This window comes from Silurus meridionalis, chromosome 20, assembly GCF_014805685.1.
Source record: "Silurus meridionalis isolate SWU-2019-XX chromosome 20, ASM1480568v1, whole genome shotgun sequence".
Taxonomy (NCBI): Eukaryota; Metazoa; Chordata; class Actinopteri; order Siluriformes; family Siluridae; genus Silurus; species Silurus meridionalis.
Window position 1 is genome coordinate 9,603,115 of NC_060903.1, and position 18,522 is coordinate 9,621,636.

At 37.2% G+C, this 18,522-nt stretch overlaps 1 protein-coding gene across 13 annotated transcripts in view; it reads left to right on the plus strand.

The window, feature by feature from the left end:
* Positions 1–5,064, plus strand: part of mbnl1 (muscleblind-like splicing regulator 1) — a 67,483-nt gene extending 62,419 nt beyond the window's left edge. For all 13 annotated transcript variants that reach the window (XM_046876703.1, XM_046876704.1, XM_046876708.1 and 10 more), the window contains one exon: positions 7–5,064. The gene's annotated coding sequence lies outside the window, so the exon portion shown is untranslated. The remainder of the gene's footprint in view (positions 1–6) is intronic.
* The last annotated feature ends 13,458 nt before the right edge of the window (positions 5,065–18,522 follow it).

Here is an 18,522-nt window from a genome sequence, read left to right on the forward strand (position 1 = left end):
TTGCAGATCAAATGAATCTGTTACCTGGGACAGAGACAAACAATTTACCGGCAACAAATTATACACATTTTATTTACTCCATTAGAGCCCTTGGTGGTATCATTAATTCACAGATGTAATATTTAAAGGACTTGTCCATTACATACCAATATGCAGAAACATGCAGTGCCCTTAGAAGTGATGTGCAGAACTTGAACGAAATTGATGTACATAAGGATGGGTTCATACACATAGTAACACGTAGCTAGAAATAGTCTGTTGGTACCAAGTCTGCCAGTTTACAGGTTAGATATGATACCAACAGACATAATAACTATAGACCAAAAGTTTTTTGTTTTTTTTAATTGTCTCCCGTAGGTATTTAATTGATGTTATTAGTAAGTACCAATTTATTGAAGGTTATAATTATAGAGCTGGTGGTTTTTCCACATACACATTTAGCTGAAGAGTAGATATTGAGCACCATGGCACTTAAAAGTTTGTCCCAGATTGAAATATTACAGAGATCATACTATAATAGCTATAGTACTAATTTTTTTTTTTTTAATGAGTAAAGTGGTTAAAGACCACTCTAAATTTTGTGCTCGAGTATAATGGGAACATACAGAAGTGGAAATACAGGTGTTTATTCAGATGGAATGAAGAGAGAAGCAGGTCTGTGTCGTGTGCCTGTTAAACCAGGTACAGTTCACCCTCCAGTCTTATTGAGTATACATTCATTAGCCATGTTAGTTTGGACACCCCTTTATTAGTGAATTGTAACACACCATGCCATATCCAGCGCTTATATGCCAATGCCTATTCATTTATATTGAACAATTAAAAAAATAGCAAGGGTTTATTAGACAAACGTTCAGTTTTAGATGGTTTTCCTGAGATGTGTCAACTGTATCACCAGGTCAAGCGTTACTGATTTGACAAGGGTTTTATACAAAGAAAAAAATGTGAAAATGCACCTTAAATTTAAAAGAAAATTACAATTCTTCATGGCACAATACATCCAGCGAAATGCAAGTATTTTTTTGCTGCATAAAAATGTGCAGTCTTGGAGAGGAAGGATCAGGATTAAAGAAGACTAATGAATGTTTTTTTTTTTTTTTATGTAAAACCAGAGTCCTTCTGACCTTTTAAAGCACATGTTAGCTTTAAATCAAGCTTCACAAGATATACAATAGGCTGCAAATGGAAAGTGTTATATCAACAGTGTTATTCTGTTTACCAGAGATTGTTTTTATACATAATTTCATGTCTTCTTTTTTTTAATTATAATTCGAATTAATTTTATTTTGAATATTTGTCTGTAATGCTCTCGATGGCTTTTCCATTCAGCCTTAGATAGGCCTTTTTCGACTTGCATGAAAACAGGGTTGCCTTTTCCTTCCTGTTGCCATATGTAGAGATTTTTATTGCCTTGAATGACAGAGTGGCGTTTTATTCATGGAATGGAGAGTGGGTATCAGTGATCACCGCATGTCTTTACATTTGTTAAAAAGTAACTCAGACTCTTAAAGCATGACGTGAAGAGACTCTTTCCAGTCATGGAATGGAGGAGAAATGATGGAGCTGCTTGAACCCGATGGTCAGCTTAGCTTAGTTTTTTTTTTTTTTTGTATATGGGAAGACCAGATATGTATTTGGTTCAGGGTTTTTTTTTTTGGGGTTTTTTTTATGGATTTGGTGCCATTTGTGTTATATGTTTTTGATTCCTGATCTCAAATAGCTTTTAGCCTATGTATTGTAACAACAACAAAAAAGAGATGATAATGTTAAACATTCTGTTAAGTCGTGCCAAAGTTATTTTTCTTGTTTCTTTGTTTTGTTTTGTTTTTTTCGTGCGTTTTATGGTCTATACTTGTAATTAATGGTAAATGGTCATGGTATTATCAAGGCCAACCCTAGTTCAGAGAAAGATCAATGAAGCTACTTCATGTTTTTGGTGTAATTTCAGACTGAAGTTCAGAATTGTTAGCCTCCCAGTTGGTGTTAGATCTAGATCAGTGGAGCCTATATGTCTTAAGTCTATTTTTGGTGTACAGAGAAAAAATATCATTCAGGGTTGGGGTCAATTCAATTTACAAGATTAATAAGATGAATTTATGAAAGCCTGTTTTAGACAGGTTAGTAAATGTAAGGTGGAATTCGGATTCTTGGCGAAATGAAATGGATTGAGCCCAACTCTGGTGCTATTGATGATTCTTCACTGAGGCCTTAGATTTCAGTTAAAGTCTTCACTCGGATGTTGCTTTAGTCATTCTTATTGTTTATGCATATTTTATATTTTTTATTAGTCATTTTAACACATACTGCTCAGTTGTTTACTTCACCAGCTTAGATTAAATCATATTGCTACATGCTGCATGTATACTTTGTGGAATTTTACTTATTTTGTATTGGTAATATTTTGTTTTAAAATTGTGTTCTTGTTTTCTGGATTTGTAAATGTTTCCTTCCCTATTTCTTTCCCTCTCCCTCCATCACCTCCATCATTCTTATTCATTTATGTGTAGTGAGTTTAGTTTTTGTTGTACATTTTACTCTTTTTTTTTTTTTCAAAAATTTGTTTTTTAAATGTTTTAAGGTTCTTTTTTTTTATGATATTGATTGTCATTTGTTTTTTGATATTGATTTTGAAAAATAGTTGAAATGAACCAGTTTGACATTTCTTAATTTAACAAATTTAATTTGTATGTTGCAAATCAAAGGGGCGTATGTGGAGAGTAAAAAAATTATTTTCTATTCTATCCATGTTAAAACATAAAGTTGTATTTTGATATTTTAAAAAAACATCCCTGAATGTCAGGCCAAAAAATATATATATATATGAAATATTGAGTATTTAGATGACGATGATGATGGTGATGATAAGAGGAAATGTTGTAGGGAGTTTGGCTGCAAGTGAGAGAGAGCCATGACCCGAGAGACAAAGGTCGAATTTTGCACTTGTGTATATAGTCAATATAAAACAAGGAAAAGAAAACATGTATAATATGGAGATCTTATTTTGAATAATAAAAGATTCTATAAGAAATTTTGTTAGGATAATTTAAGGATTATAGAGTAATAGACCAGCTAACTGAATTTGCTTGCAGAAGTGGCTCAGCTCCTTTTATTATTACTTCAAATCATCGCTTAACAAACAAGAAAGAAAAAGCTAAGCATCGCTTCGCCTTAAACATGTGCGCTGCCTGTCATTCAAACCTCAGTGCTGACGTTTTGGCAAGTTCTCACCTCACTTGCTTGACATCCAGTAAAACTAAGGCAAGAGTTTTTTCTGTGAAAGGTTTATCAAAGTAGATCATAATGAGATAAAAACATTGGACTGTAGTCAATTGCAAAAGCTGAAGATTTATAATTCATTCATTCATTATTATTATTGATCAGACTAATAATGCAAAATGACTAAAAAGTATATCTGCTTTGGTAAATTCCTGATAGAAAGACTCCAGAGTGTCTTACAATATTTTACTACCTGTCAAGCTTGAGGACTGATTCCAAAATGTCCCATGTACCCTCACTAGGAAATCTCTAAAATATTTTTTTTAACCTGGCCTAAATGTTGTTAGCTGCATGTAGAGATTTAACATAATAAAAATCCACCTTTTAGATAAGTAGGTTTGTCACTAAGTTCTCACGATACTGCAGTTCCCATTAGACAATGTCATTAGACAATAGTGACGATTCTAAGCATACGTTAAGTGACACACATTTACTCGAAACCATAAGGATAAATGTGGTTAACACAGTAAACTAATGAATTTAAAATGACCAGACATGCTAGCGTGAGCCTTACACACCATATGATGTGCACACACACACACAAACAAGGCAACCGTGCCTTCAGCAGGAAAAGGTCAGCCACCAAAACAAAGGAAACACAATGAATGTAAAACTTCTGATCTCCATTCGAGGGTATGACTCACTTACCGCTGCTGTACAAGTGCTAATAAACCAAAGCATCACTTTTCCTCCGAACAGACACAAGGCACAGCTCTGCTCTGCGTCTGCCACAGTGAAACCGTCGGTGGTCCCTACCTGCTGAAAGCACCTGCTTTAAAAAAAAGCTTCACACTCACCATGTAATCTCACGCCCACTCTTTGCTTACAGTTGCTAAGATCTTGTACTATGTTTTGAAAAATGTTTTATGCACATTTATTATTGTTTTATTTGACTCTCTTGCTGTAATGAATGAAAAAAAAAAAATAATAAAAACCAAAATGGATTTCAATTGAAAGGTCAGAGTGTGCAGTGTGCATTTATTGTGTTTTTTATTTCTTTTCTGATTATAAAAATCATTTAATTTATTTAGAGTATTTGAAAGTGAAAGCAATAAGAGGGCGATTAATAAATAATCACACACACATCCAAAATATGGTCTATTTTGATATACATTTTATCCAATTGGTTTATAATATAAAAAACTTGACTGTATATATACATTCAGTAATACAAATCATTAATAATAAGATTTTTTATTATATGTATATATTTATAATAATTAAATAAAATGTAATCCATTTAAAGACCTAATCTCCCTTTACTAAATTGATCTAGATTTTCTATAGTAATTTTCTTTCATCTCAGTTATAAAGTTGCCAGTCTGACTATGTAATTCAAATTTTTTTTTTTTTCATTTGTGTTCTGTTGACTTTGCCTTGTATGGATCATAGTATTTTCAAATGATCCACCTGTGCTTTTATTCTGCTGGATAATAAACCTTTTCACTGAGCCTAACCCTTGACTTTACTGACACTCTTCTCTTTAATACTTACTCTTCTTCTTTTGTCTCTCCACACATTACATGGCCAAACAACTCAACTGTTGTCTCATTAGCCAAAAACTTATAGCTCCTTTGTTGATGTGTTTATTTGCAAATTCCTATTATGCTGCTTCGTGTCTAGAACATTCAGTGACTCAATGCAAGCTTTTCCCCTCAAACAATATCAGACCTCCCTGTGGAGAGAGAGAGAGAGAGAGAGAAAGAGAGAGCTGTGGGAGGAATTATTCTACTTGTTTCTCATGCTGTTTGTTTTGCATTTTTGTCATTAAAAGTGCCAATAAATATTTTTCTGTATAATGTTTTTTTTTTTTTGGTCTTGGTGATATGCATTTAGTTAAAACTGAAGCTAAGACTTTACACCTGTCATGTGAAAGATATTATTTTATTAAGGATGCAATGTTTTAAACAGGACACAAAACGACTTGACCTAGACTTTGCTTTATCATGTAGGCAATGTGGCCAGAGGTTTTAATAGGAAACAAGTAGTATATAATAAACTATGTACAATTAAGTTCCCAGAAACCATGTGTTAGTTGTTAAAACTACCGCTAGTTTTATCAATTATATATACTAATGCTTATATGAAAGGAGAATCAAATACTGACTGTTTTGTCCTACATATGCAATTAGGGCCTTTATATTTGTATAAATTAATTAGATAATTCAGTTATATGTGGGTACTCGATTTGTTTTATAATTTATCATATATGCTATATTACAGATACACATCTTCACTAAATTCATTAGCCATTCAAAACAACAGCCACTCATTACATACACACATAGACAAAGAAAAGGGGGGAAAATTCACTGTACCTGCGCAGGATGGAAAAATAGTTCGGATGGCATTGCTGCTTCACAGCTCTGGGGTCCTGGGTTTGAGGACATAAGCCAGGGTTAATTTTAGAGTTTGGCATGTTCTCCTCAATGGAATGGTATCCCGTTCAGGATGTATTCCTGTTTCATGGACAGTATTCCTTGGATAGGCTCGGGCTCTATTTTGTTCCTGATTAGGATAAACTAAATGGCAACAAGAGAGAAAAAGTTAATAATTGGCTGAAAATTTTTTTAAATGAGTAAATAGTAAAAGACTTTAAGATTTTTATGTGGATATGTGGCATTCCTAGTTTGTTAACCACAGCTCTACATGATACTAATTTTGCAGAAGGTCTGGTATCTTGCAGAAAAAAAAGCAGAGCTTAGCAGAGCATTTTTCACACAAATGAATGCAAATTACATGTGCATGTCACCAGTTCTGTGCAATAGTGCCTGTGTAAGTTGTGTGGGTTTTTTTTTTATGCTAACTGTCGAAAACCAAAAATATAACATGTACGAATAGGGTTTGGCCTGTAGAGGGCAGATGCATGACGTTGAACTCTGAGTCATCTGAAGCTTGGAGTTGTTTTTAATATAAAGGAATGATGGATAACTCATACTTTAATATACAGTATTCATATTTTAAATGTGCCTTCACAATCTATTTTTAATATAGTGTATACATTTTTGACTGTACAGAGCTCAAACTGATTAAGAATCTGTGATCCTTACTTCACCATTGTTAAATACAAGTATCCAGTCTGTCTGAGCTTCAGCAGTTTTAGCCACAAAGAATATATTAGACTCCAGATATTAAAATGCTTTTTAGAGACAGTTCCCAGAAGACATGCAAGTGTAATTACAGGTTCTACAAGTATTGACCCAGGAAGAGATTATCTGTGCAATACTGTGGCTTTTTTGTTTACTTACTTTAATTAACCTCTGTGTCACAATAAAAAAAAAAAATACAGCATAATTAAATTTACAAATTAAATGTGTAAATCACATAGGAAAAAATACCAATTAAGTCCAATTTCAATTTAATTTGTCCAATAAGGTGCGGTTTTTGCACCCTAAGAACATGGAATCATCAAATGTTCCTTTCCACATTTGTTCCTTTCCTTAGCTTAATACTAGGACGAGTCCTGTCAATTTTGTCCTGTTGGGAACTAGAGCTGCGTCACAATGCTTTGGGAAAGCTTCCGTGTTGCTCACGCTCTGAATCATGTGTGAAATCTGGCCGACTGTGTGTTCCTCCTTGCCCCTGCTTCAATTTGGGGGGGTTTACACACAGCCGATGTGTCGTTTGCTTAGGAGAGGAGCATGCTCAGTCAGCTCTGGAGGGAGACTTGCTGAGGCAAAGCGTTGCCTGATGTCGTGGGGTTCGCAAGCAGATCTGACAGAAGGCATGGAAACAGGCGGGCCCCTTTCTCCTGCCTCACCTGTCAGGTCTAGCGCTCTTTCTCCGAGGAGGGAAGCCCAGAGACAGAGCGTTGCCACCCAGGCCCAAGCCCAAGGAGCCGACGGACCATATGGTCGTCCTCTCCAGCAAGCGGGATTCATATTCACGGCACGCAGGCCCTGACAACCAGAGAGCCTCTGGATAGGCCAGAGACCATGAGGCTGGTTTCCTTAAAAGACTTCCTGGCAGCCTGGTTGCCAAACGTGTCTCAGTGGGTCCTGCGTACGCTAGAGAAGGGCTTCAGTTTTAACGAGGCGTGCCCCACTCTGGTGGGTCCCGAACAGGCTCTGGTCCTTGAACAGGAGTAAACACTCTCCTGAGGAAGGAGGCCATAGAAGATGGTCCCTTCTTTTCTCAGAGAGTCCGGCTTCTACAGCCAGTACTTCGGGGTTCCAAAGAAGGAAGGGGGGGTTGCATCCAATTCTAGATCTACGCTCCTTAAACCATTCGCTTATGAGGCTCAGTTTAGGATGCTCACTCCTAAGAGGTCTTGTCTCAGATCAGGACTGAGGACCGGTTTGTCACAATGGGTCTATGGACGCATACTTTTACATATCCATCCTTCCTGCTCACAGGAGGTCGCTGAGGTTTGCTTTCAGAGGTGAAGCTTACCAATATCGGGTCCTCACACCACACCTTCACAAAATGCACAGATGTGGCTTTGACCCCATGCCGTTCTCGCCTGTATGAAGGAACTGGGGTTATGACTAAAACACTTAAAAGAGTGTGCTTTCCCCAGTACAGAGAACCACCTTCTTATATGTGGTGGGGGACTCGACTGTTATGCTGGGACAGCTGTCTCTGAGCTGTCAAGAGAGTGAGAGAAGGTCAGTCACTCACTGTGAAGCAGTTCCAGAGGCTGCTGGGACCTGTGTGAGACTTGGCTGTCTTGTTGGCTCTGTCTGAGCCCCCACTTCAAGCCACTGCCCGAGGTGGCCCTTAGGTTACCCCAACCAGGGTATGTACCTAACATGCCCATGGCTCCCCCATGGCCTGTCTTGCTGCAGGCATTCTACCCTCCTTCCTTTCTGCCCCTGACCAGGAGAAACAAACCGACTGTGTCCAATGAAGAAGTCGGAGCAGCTGTCTATCTGCTATGGCCCCTATAGGCAACAAGCAGACTCTCAGTAGGTGGATCATGGATGCTATTTCATCTTCATATGAGTCCTCTGGTCTCCCCGCTCCTTCGGGGTCGAGGCTTACTCCACTCAGAGTGTGGTGCCCTCTACAGCCTAATCTGTGTGAGCAACACGGACGCATTCCCAAAGCATTGTGATGCAGCATCTCGTTCCCTCAGGGAACTAAGGTTAAATACGTAACCTAGAAACTTTCTTCCACTGATTGCCTGCACAATTCAGTTAGAGTTTATGGACTCTGTTTTAGAGTTAGTTCTACTTTTTCCAATAATCTTAAATAAGTTGACTTTTATAAAAATAAATAGATTTCTGATTTTGCATGCTATTCAAAGTGTCGCAGAGTCCCACCATGTAAATTTTACGGATTTGATCCTCTGTCATTTGATCCTCTGTCTTGCAATGTGTTTAGATATGAAGCACAAAATACGACATTAGAGTCTGTTCCATGATGGACTGGTTTTATTCCACACCACATTATTGCTGTACAAGCTGTTGATATTGTGCAGTAAGTATTGCGACCAATGAACACTAACTTGGACCCAAAATGCAGAAGACAGGCAGGAAGAAAAAGTTTAACAGCTGTTATTGAAAGATTAATGAATACAGTGTTGACAATGGAAGAAGTGTAGCTTTGTATTTCTGTCAGGACCAGAGCTCAACTGATGTCCACAGTGTGACAGTCAGACAGGGAGCGGTAAAACCAGGAACACATGAAACACAAAGAAAGGGAAAACCAAGGAACACAAAGAAATAATTCAAAAAAACCTTGTGCATGCAAAAGTGCATGCAAAAGATTCTCTTGCCTGGCCATAGATGAGTAGTTATGTTTTGTCTACGAGTTTGCTTTATGCAGAATTTGCTAATACTATTTGATGTTAGAAACATAGTGGTCACACACTGTAGTGAGTTAGATATTTTAATATACAAATATTTTAGAAATTGGTTCCTAAAAAAGTGTCACGAGTTGATATGATCTATAGACCCACCTTAGAGTGGCATCTGTGCCTGTAGGTAAAAACTGGGCCCAATTGTGGTGTAACAAAATACTTGTTCTTGTACTTGTACTTGCTAATGCAATACACATTTAGCAAGATATAATGTTATACATAGTTTTAAAAAAATTATTGTTTCAGGGGTGGTTTTCTAAGTGAAAAGTAAGAAAAGTAAAAATAAATGACACAAAGGTTGTTGAGGACAAGGAGGAAATCCACAGTCAGTGCTGATGAAACCAGGCACTCCAGCAGAGACTACAGCTGGCACTGTGTGGATGTGTTTGTTTATTCAGCACCTGTAATACCAGGTAGGCAAACGTTAATGGGTTTGTTGGTAACACTGCCATCACACAGTAAGAGCCTGATTAGGTTATGTTTCAAGTGTGTGTGTGTGTGTGTGTGTGTGTGTGTGTGTGTGTGTGTGTGTGTGTGTGTGTGTGTACTAAATAAGACTTTAAAAACTGCATCATTAATATCCAGTGTTAACTTGCTTACATTGTATTGCTTCGAGCTATTCACCAATAGGAAATAATGAATCATTGTAGAGAGTGTATTCTGGCTGATAAGATATGGCTCATAGAGCCCTAATGCTGTGCTATGAAAAGCACAGATTTTGCACTTTTACATTTTACAGTTGGCCCTAATTAAAACACTTGTCTTTACCTAAAACCCGAAGATGTAATCTTTTAATCCAGAATAAACTTGCTTGTTAATGAAAATTATACTGTGAATCACATTTTGTCAAAATAATAATATAATTCCTGATTTTCAGGTTCTTCATGTTTCTTTACAAACAGCAGTGTGTCACCATATGCAAAGGAGGATGTGGTAGCTTTGTAGTGCACCACAGCACCATGAATAGCATCACTTCAGGGTCCCTTAAGCTAATTATGGCCCTTCCAAGGTTTGCCTAATAGGTGGTAGACATCATAACCTTGGCCTAAAGTCAGGCAGTAAAATGATGCCTGTTGCATCCTTGAAAAATGCCTTTAAAAAAACATTTAGTAGCTCAGCTTAATTATTATACTATATGGCCAAAAGTAGATATCTAGCCTCACACATATGCTCTCACATGCATTTTTTTACCATTCCAAATGTCACCCTTTGCTGTTATAATTATTTCAGGAAAAGGATTTTCACTGAATTTAAGAGTATGGCTGTGGAAAAACTCTTTACTGAGGTCATGCAGTTAAGTATAAGTCATCCCAATGGTGTTCATAGGGCTTGAGGTCAGGGCTCTGTGCAGGCCGCCTCCACTGCAACCTAGAAAAACCATGTCTTCAGGGACCTCATTAGTGCACCTGGGCACTGTCATGCTTACAACATACAACAAAATTTGATACACTTGTGTGCTTACAATATTGTTGCACCAGTTTGGGGAAAACTCACATATGGGTGTGATAATTCGTTGTCCACAAACTTCTGGCTATATAGTGTATAGCTCTGAATAACAATATCTGCCATACAAAATATATGCAGTTGTGCAATAAATTCCATAGTCATACAGACATCATCTTTCTCTAGAAGCATCTAACTGAGCTGGCACGCATTTAAAATGGCAAGGAAGCTTGGCAGTTATCAGAGGGTCGTAGAAGCACAAGTGCATACATAATTATGTCTGTGTTTAAAACAAAGAGGTTCATTTTGATCCAGAAGTTAGGAAATTTGTAAGCAATTTAAAAGAAACACAATATGTAAAAAGACTAAAATCGAAGTAATTACATCAGTAATAAAAGCACCTAGACAACTGAGTCATACAAGATTTTATGGATCATGAGAATTTGATGTTTTAATGCACCAGAATTCAAAATAAAAGAGAACTAGAGAAACTGAAGCGTCAGGTACGGCAGAATCACAAAGAGTGTGAAATGATTTAGCATGTCATTGTAATGACAGAGTAAAAACACTTGTCACTTTCCAAAAACCCAGAAACATTTTTTGTTCTCCTTATCTCAAGTCAAGTCAAGTCAAGTCAAGTGGCTTTTATTGTCATTTTTACTATACACAGTGGTACACAGTACACAGTAAAAACGAAACAACGTTCCTCCGGAACCCTGGTGCTACACAAAAACAACAAAACAACATAAAGTGCATCGAGTGCAGCCTGGTGCAAACAGTGCAAACAAAAGAACAGTACAGACAGAGTGCAGACAGACAACACAAGACAAGACAAAAGACAAAAACCAAGTATAGCGCCGACTAGTAAACCTACTGTATACTTACATATACAGTACTGTGTGAGGAGAATGTAAAAAACTATACCCAGGAGAAAATACAAACAGAAAGAGCAATGTAGTGCAAAAAACAGCAGCAAGGAGGTGCAAAGACAGCATGTAAACATTATACTGTAGTATAAAAGGTGCAAAAACAGCATGTAAACATTGTACTGAATATAAACATTGCACTGAATATAGTATAAATAATAATAAATATATAAATGGTGATGGAGTGGATCGAGATATCTGTTAGCATTCTGTTTCTGTATCCTTTTACCTTTCTTTTTTCTCTGCCTGTAATTTTAATTTATATCCTTACTTGCACTATTCTTTTTTTAAATCATGCCATTTTTTTCTCTCTTTTACTTTCTCTGCCTTTCAGGAGTTCCCTTCGATTGCTTCTGCACTACAGTGTTGCTTGTGTAATCGCAGAGCTCTGCATCTGATTTTGGTACTCTTTAAACTTTTATCAATCACCAGAGCTACTTGCTGCAGCAGACGTTCACTGCATGCTGATCAGAAGGTGTCCTCAAAATATCAAAAGTCACCATCAAAAATACTCGTCTCTTTTTTTCCGACTCGATTTAACGAAATATTAGTGTGTTAAATGTAGATACAATATTTTGATGCAGTTGTTGAAATGTTTACCTGTGAAATAAAAAAGACAGTGGCTTTAAAGGGTGCACTGTTTAATTTATTTATCCAGCCACATGTCTCACATTTGCTTTGGCTAGGCATCAGCTCATAGATCAGGCTCACTGTGCTCACAAAGACACCAGTAGATTTGCAGACCCAGTCAATGACTCATCAGAAGCACTGATACCTGAGAGAGAAAAAAAACTTTCAACTTTGTCGTTTAATTGAACAAATTGCTAAATGGTAATAGTCATTTGGAAATATTGGATCCAAATATGAGAAATAAGCATGATGACTTCAATGATAACTTCCTGATAAGAAGATGGAGTCCACCCCAAACCATCAACCAGCTCAGTGTCACAGATCTCAATGAATATATAAGTAATAATAATATAAATAAACATGTACCGGACTTGATTTTAGCATCTAACTTCAAAAAATTATGAATGATTTCATTGTTAATGTCATCATTGTAATGTACTGCTCCCATAACAAGCATCATGCAGCAAGCTTGGGACAAAGAGCCTACTACAGTGTTCATAGAAAAGCATAAAGAAGTGAAAACTAAAAAATTTATCAGGCTAGATTAACATCTGGCTCTGAGCTCCAGCATCTGGACGAGTTTGTGCACCACTGCCTTTCTCTTTAAGACACAGTGAAAGTCTGAAACATGATGTCATGCATGTGGGCAAAGATGAAGAAAGATCAACAGAAACATTTTTGGATATAAATATTTTGATAAACAAATCTACATAATGCTAGAGAATTGGCATGCACAAAATAAGCATTTTTATTTTTTATTTTTTTGCTTTAAATGACCATTGAATTTGAAAATGTGTATTCCTCTACATTATTAACCAAACTGCACCATCATTTATTAAAAACATGGTGGTAAATAATGGTAATATACAGTACCCCACATTACCCAGTCATTTCACAAGCCAGTGCTCTCCTAGTGCCGTCCCAAACCCGGATAAATGAGGAGGGTTGCGTGCAAAATCAAATATGCAGATCATAAACCTGAATTTCATAACAGATCGGTCGAGGCCCGGGTTACGACCGCCACAGGTATTGTTAGCCAACAGGGTACCAGTGGAAATTGGGCTACTGTTGGCCAAAGGAGGAGAAGGAGAGGAGGAAGACGTCTACAGAGACAGCGGGAAAAGTAGAAGTGTAAATTGATCTCCTGGCATTTATTTATTCATTGTACACTTTTCAGAGCACTTGATCACTTTACAAAACTCTGTCTGTGTTTTTGAATATCTTTTGCATTAACTGTTCAGCCACTCTCTCTCTCTGTTTTGCTGTTTATGGAACTGGGACCATAAAGAAAAATGCTGAAGTAAACTGGCAGGAATAAGGCACTAATTCAGAATTCTCAGATGTCACCTGCTGGTTTGCCAATGTCCTCTTCATCCACAGCTGATGCTTAGATATTTGAGGTTCAAAATGTAAAGTATTATTTGAAGAGAAGCAGCATTTGATCATGATCCTATCATTATATTTCACTGTGGGTTTTGAATCTGATAAGTAAATGTTTATTTAGCAAAAATGACAAGCAGAATAATGAGTTCTGGTTTGTCTAATGGATTTTAAACGTGTATTTCTATTTTTAACATAGGAGTTTTGTGTGGGTAATCTGGGAACTCTTTACAAGTGACTGTGGTCTTCTCTCTTACCTTATCAAGATTGCATAGTCTGAGAGCGTGGAATCTTGCACCTGTTCATAGAGATTGTTTGTTGTTCCATTGACTTTCCATCTGCATATTTTCAAACAAGACCTGAGGCAACATGTCTGTTCAGTTATTAAGTGCTCCAACATAAAGAAAGAAAGCTCAAATTTCATATCCAACAAGTTATTACCTTGGAAGATGACGTGCATTTTTTTTATGTCTTTGTTACTATTTTCTTTAAACAAAAGCTATTTTTGCAATGAAAGTGCTTAATAATAATTTTATCCCTAAAAACTATAGAAAAGGCTTCATCATGATTGCGATATTTTACTTGTATTCTTTTAAACCAATAAGGTGTTTTTATAATGACAGCTGTTACAATTAAAACATTTTTGCAGTATTTATTTATTTTTTTACATATAATTTAGGTAAATAAGGCAATTAGGAAAAAACAAGGCCAATTTGGACTTTACTAAGTGCATCCCTATAAAAGGAGTTACAGTTGGTTTCTGTCAATGCCAAAAAATCTGCATTATATAAATATTTAGCATACTCCATGCTGAAAAGCTACAATTGTCGCAGTTTTATTTGCCCTTTTAAACATTTTCATCTTCCTGAGTGAGTTTTGCTTTTTATGCACTTTTGTATGGGACACAAATGTGAATCAGCTTTCTCTTGCACTTACTTGGTAATTTATGGGTGGTCAGCATTTATTAACATACCAATGCAAGAATAATAATAAAAAAAAAAGTACCACATTTTTGTCAAATTCTTCTTTCATTTAGTTTGCTATTTAAAAATATTTATGTAAGTGCACTTAATGATAAATAATAAACGAATAAAGTATGTTATATAAACTGTAAAGTTCAGAAACGTATCCTTAATTGCTCCCTCTGCTCATTTGCAATTAATTCTTTCTTTAACAAAATAGAATCATTGCCTATTTCTTGAATGTACTCTCATATAATTCACTGTACACACACACTGTTAATTTCTGATTTTCTGTATCAATCAGCTGCACTTTTGTGACACAGGCAGAATCCTAATCTTCAACAAGCAAAATTCTTAAAAACCAGGTGCTGCAGTGAGAATGGAGGAAAAGGATGCAATGATGAGACTACTAGAAACCTTGAGAGAGATTAAAAGGGCACAGCAAGAGAGCTCAACAGTAAGGAAAGAAGTAATACAGTATCTGGATTTTGATCTGTAATGTCCACTATTGGGTTCAGAAAGCTAGAAAGTGTGTGAAAGAGAAGTGTACAGTTAGAAATTCATAATTTTTCAATCTACAGTTAATTGCACCTTGCAGGGTTTTCACTATGTAAATGTAACAAAATATCAACTATAATCCACAGAATATACCACATACATTGTACACATACACCTACACATTTATGCAATTTTGTAATCAGCTGTACATGCGTTGTTAACATTATTGTGTAATTCTGTACATGCGTTGTGTTAACATTAACCAACAGAATAGGGAAAGAATGATTTGGACTGTGGCATGATTGGTGATACAATAACTTCCATTTTTTGCTGGTTCCATGCAACTGGTTTCATGAACCTATCAATGAGTTGCCAGTAATCTGAATCTAATAGTACACCTTTGGGGAGATTCACAGCATTACACAGCACCTGGAAATTCTGCATAATATCTAATAATTTAATAATATCAAAATAGATGGGAATTTTGCAGTAATCTTGTGAAGTCCATACAATGAAGAACTGAGCCTGTTTTGAGAGCAAATGAAAGCCCTACCCAGTATTAGCATACTGTTCCTAATAAAGTGCTCAGTTTAAGTGATCAAATGCCATTCTCAAAGAGGAAAGCTTGTTCTTAACCAACAATACATGTTCCTGGTTAAATTAAGAACTTTGAAAATTATCAAGCAATGCCCCAGGAGGTCCTCTAACAGTGGCATTATATTAAACTCATTTGCTGTGTGAGCTTGTTCTTATGAGAGCAATGTGATGTCTCCAAGGCTCATTAACAGAGGGAATTTTGAGAAGATATTCACTTCAGGGCACCCAGGAATAGTGTCTCACCTGGGAGTGCAAAGTGTGACAGTCTCTGATGGCTCACTCAAATGGCACACTTACACTCACTTAATGTTGGCAGAGAGGCAGGAAGATGAATCTCGGAAGTAACACAAGATTATCCACTAGATTTTACAGTATATAGTGAAAGCAGTGTTTCTGTTTATCAAGATTTGCTGAGATATCATGCGTGAGCAATTTACAATAAAATTGGTAATGCAAATTGGTGTGAAATCCCATTTTAGACTGGCAGCTGATGATCCAATACAACCCTGGCCTACATTATAAAATAGTCACGTGCCTTCGTGGCAGCAAGGACATGGTCAAGTGATGACTGAAAATGGGAGGAAGAGTCAAAGAGAAAAAATATGTATAATTGAATGGCTATGTCTGTGTGGCTAAAAACATATGTACTGGCTGTCTAAGGGAACACCTGCAGAGCTGATGGTAACATTTTTTTTTTCACTGCCTTTTAGGGTTTTATCATCATCTATCCAAATTAGAAGATATTGTATGTGGTCATGGAGCCCTTGTCACTAACTGAAATGATATAGAATGAGATAAACATGATATCCTTGACCTGTATACTAAACAATAATGTTTTATAGGCTAGGCTGCCACCTACCACCATCCGAGGTCTTCTTTCATCAAATGATATTGGACCAAATGGCAGCATTTCAAGTGGCAGGAGGTGCTCTTTCTCTCTCTAATGGCACATGTTTCATGTTTATTTTGCAAAATCTACAGTACTCCTGGAAAGTAGGGGCAATCCTCTGGACATAAGTCCTGCAAGCCTGACTTCCACCTGTCCCACCCTCTCTTCCATTTTTAACCCTTGTTCAACATAAGGTGGCTCACACAGAATAGGGGTAGTGATTGGACAGGTGTGTTTGTGCTGCAGAAAGCTTGGACATATTCAGGACCAATGTCCTGCTATAAAAGTGGGGCTGTTTAGGTCTTTTAAATACACCATCACAGGCTAGTTTAAGGGCCAAAAATAGAAGAGATAAAGGTGCTGGTTAGTTTTTGCTTTACAGATGTTTAGAACAGGAATTGGCCTGGTACAGTTGTGTTCAAAATTATTCAACCCCCACTGAAATTTATTGTTTTGGTCGGTTTGACATTGATTATGATCATTCAGTCATCCTGCTTACAATTAAATCAAAGAGGCACGTGTAGGTCAGACAAATATAACATAACATTTATAATGAAATAACCACAAATGTCTTTTCTGAGCTCACATCATTATCAGTTTTATTCAACCCCCAAGTGACATTCAATCTTAGTACTTAGTACAACATCCTTTTACAGTTATAACAGATTTTAAACGTGAAGCATAGCTTGACACAAGTGTCTTGCAGCGATCTACGGGTATCTTCGCCCATTCATCATGGGCAAAAGCCTCCAGTTCAGTCACATTCTTAGGCTTGCGCACTGCAACTGCTTTCTTTAAGTCCCACCAGAGGTTCTCAATCGGATTTAAGTCTGGTGACTGCGATGGCCACTTCAAAATGTTCCAGCCTTTAATCTGCAACCATGCTCTAGTGGACTTGGAGGTATGCTTGGGATCATTGTCCTGTTGAAAGGTCCAACGTCTTCCAAGCCTCAGGTTTGTGACGGACTGCATCACATTGTCATCCAATATCTCCTGGTACTGAAGAGAATTCATGGTACCTTGCACACGCTGAAGCTTCCCAGTACCTGCAGAAGCAAAACAGCCCCAAAGCATGATTGACCCCCCGCCATGCTTCACAGTAGGCAAGGTGTTCTTTTCTTCATAGGCCTTGTTCTTCCTCCTCCAAACATAGCGTTGATCCATGGGCCCAAACAGTTCTAATTTTGTTTCATCAGTCCACAGAACACTATCCCAAAACTTCTGTGGTTTGTCCACATGACTTTTGGCATACTGCAGTCGACTCTTCTTATTCTTTGGGGACAGCAAGGGGGTGCGCCTGGGAGTTCTGGCATGGAGGCCTTCATTACGCAGGGTGCGCCGTATTGTCTGAGCAGAAACTTCAGTACCCACATCTGACAAATCTTTTCTCAGTTCCTCAGCAGTCACACGGGGACTTTTCTCCACTCTACGCTTTAGGTAGCGCACAGCAGTCGAAGTCAGCATCTTCTTTCTGCCACGACCAGGTAGCGTTTCAACAGTGCCCTTTGCCTTGAATTTGCGAATGATGCTTCCTATGGTGTCTCTTGGTATGTTTAACATCTTTGCAATCTTCTTATAGCCATTGCCCTTCCTGTGAAGAGTAATCACCTGTTCTCTTGTCTTCCTGGACCATTCTCTTGACCTCACCATGTTTGTAACCACACCAGTAAATGTCTAGAAGGAGCTGAGTATCACAGTCATTTTAAAGCTGCCTAATTGGTGCTTATTAGGCTTTATTGCTGCTCCCTGATATCCACAGGTGTTTTCAATACCTGATTGAAAACACTTCATTGAACCTCTGTTCTTCAGAGTGGTAGTCTTTAAGGGGTTGAATAATTATGTCAATGAAGAATTCACAAAAGAAACATTTACTACTGTATTACAAAACTAATTGATGTCATTTTAGTTGCATATGGTTCTTTAAGAAGTCCTTGTAGGATTTCATTCTGAATACAATTACAAATGTACACTAAATTCCCTAAAACCATTTACAGCATTGGGGGTTGAATAATTTTGAACACAACTGTATGGGTTAATTCTGATAGTATGGGTTGCATTAGAGCCTATGTAATGTGAAGCTTTTTTTTAAGGCGCCATCAATAGTAAAAGGTATATGAA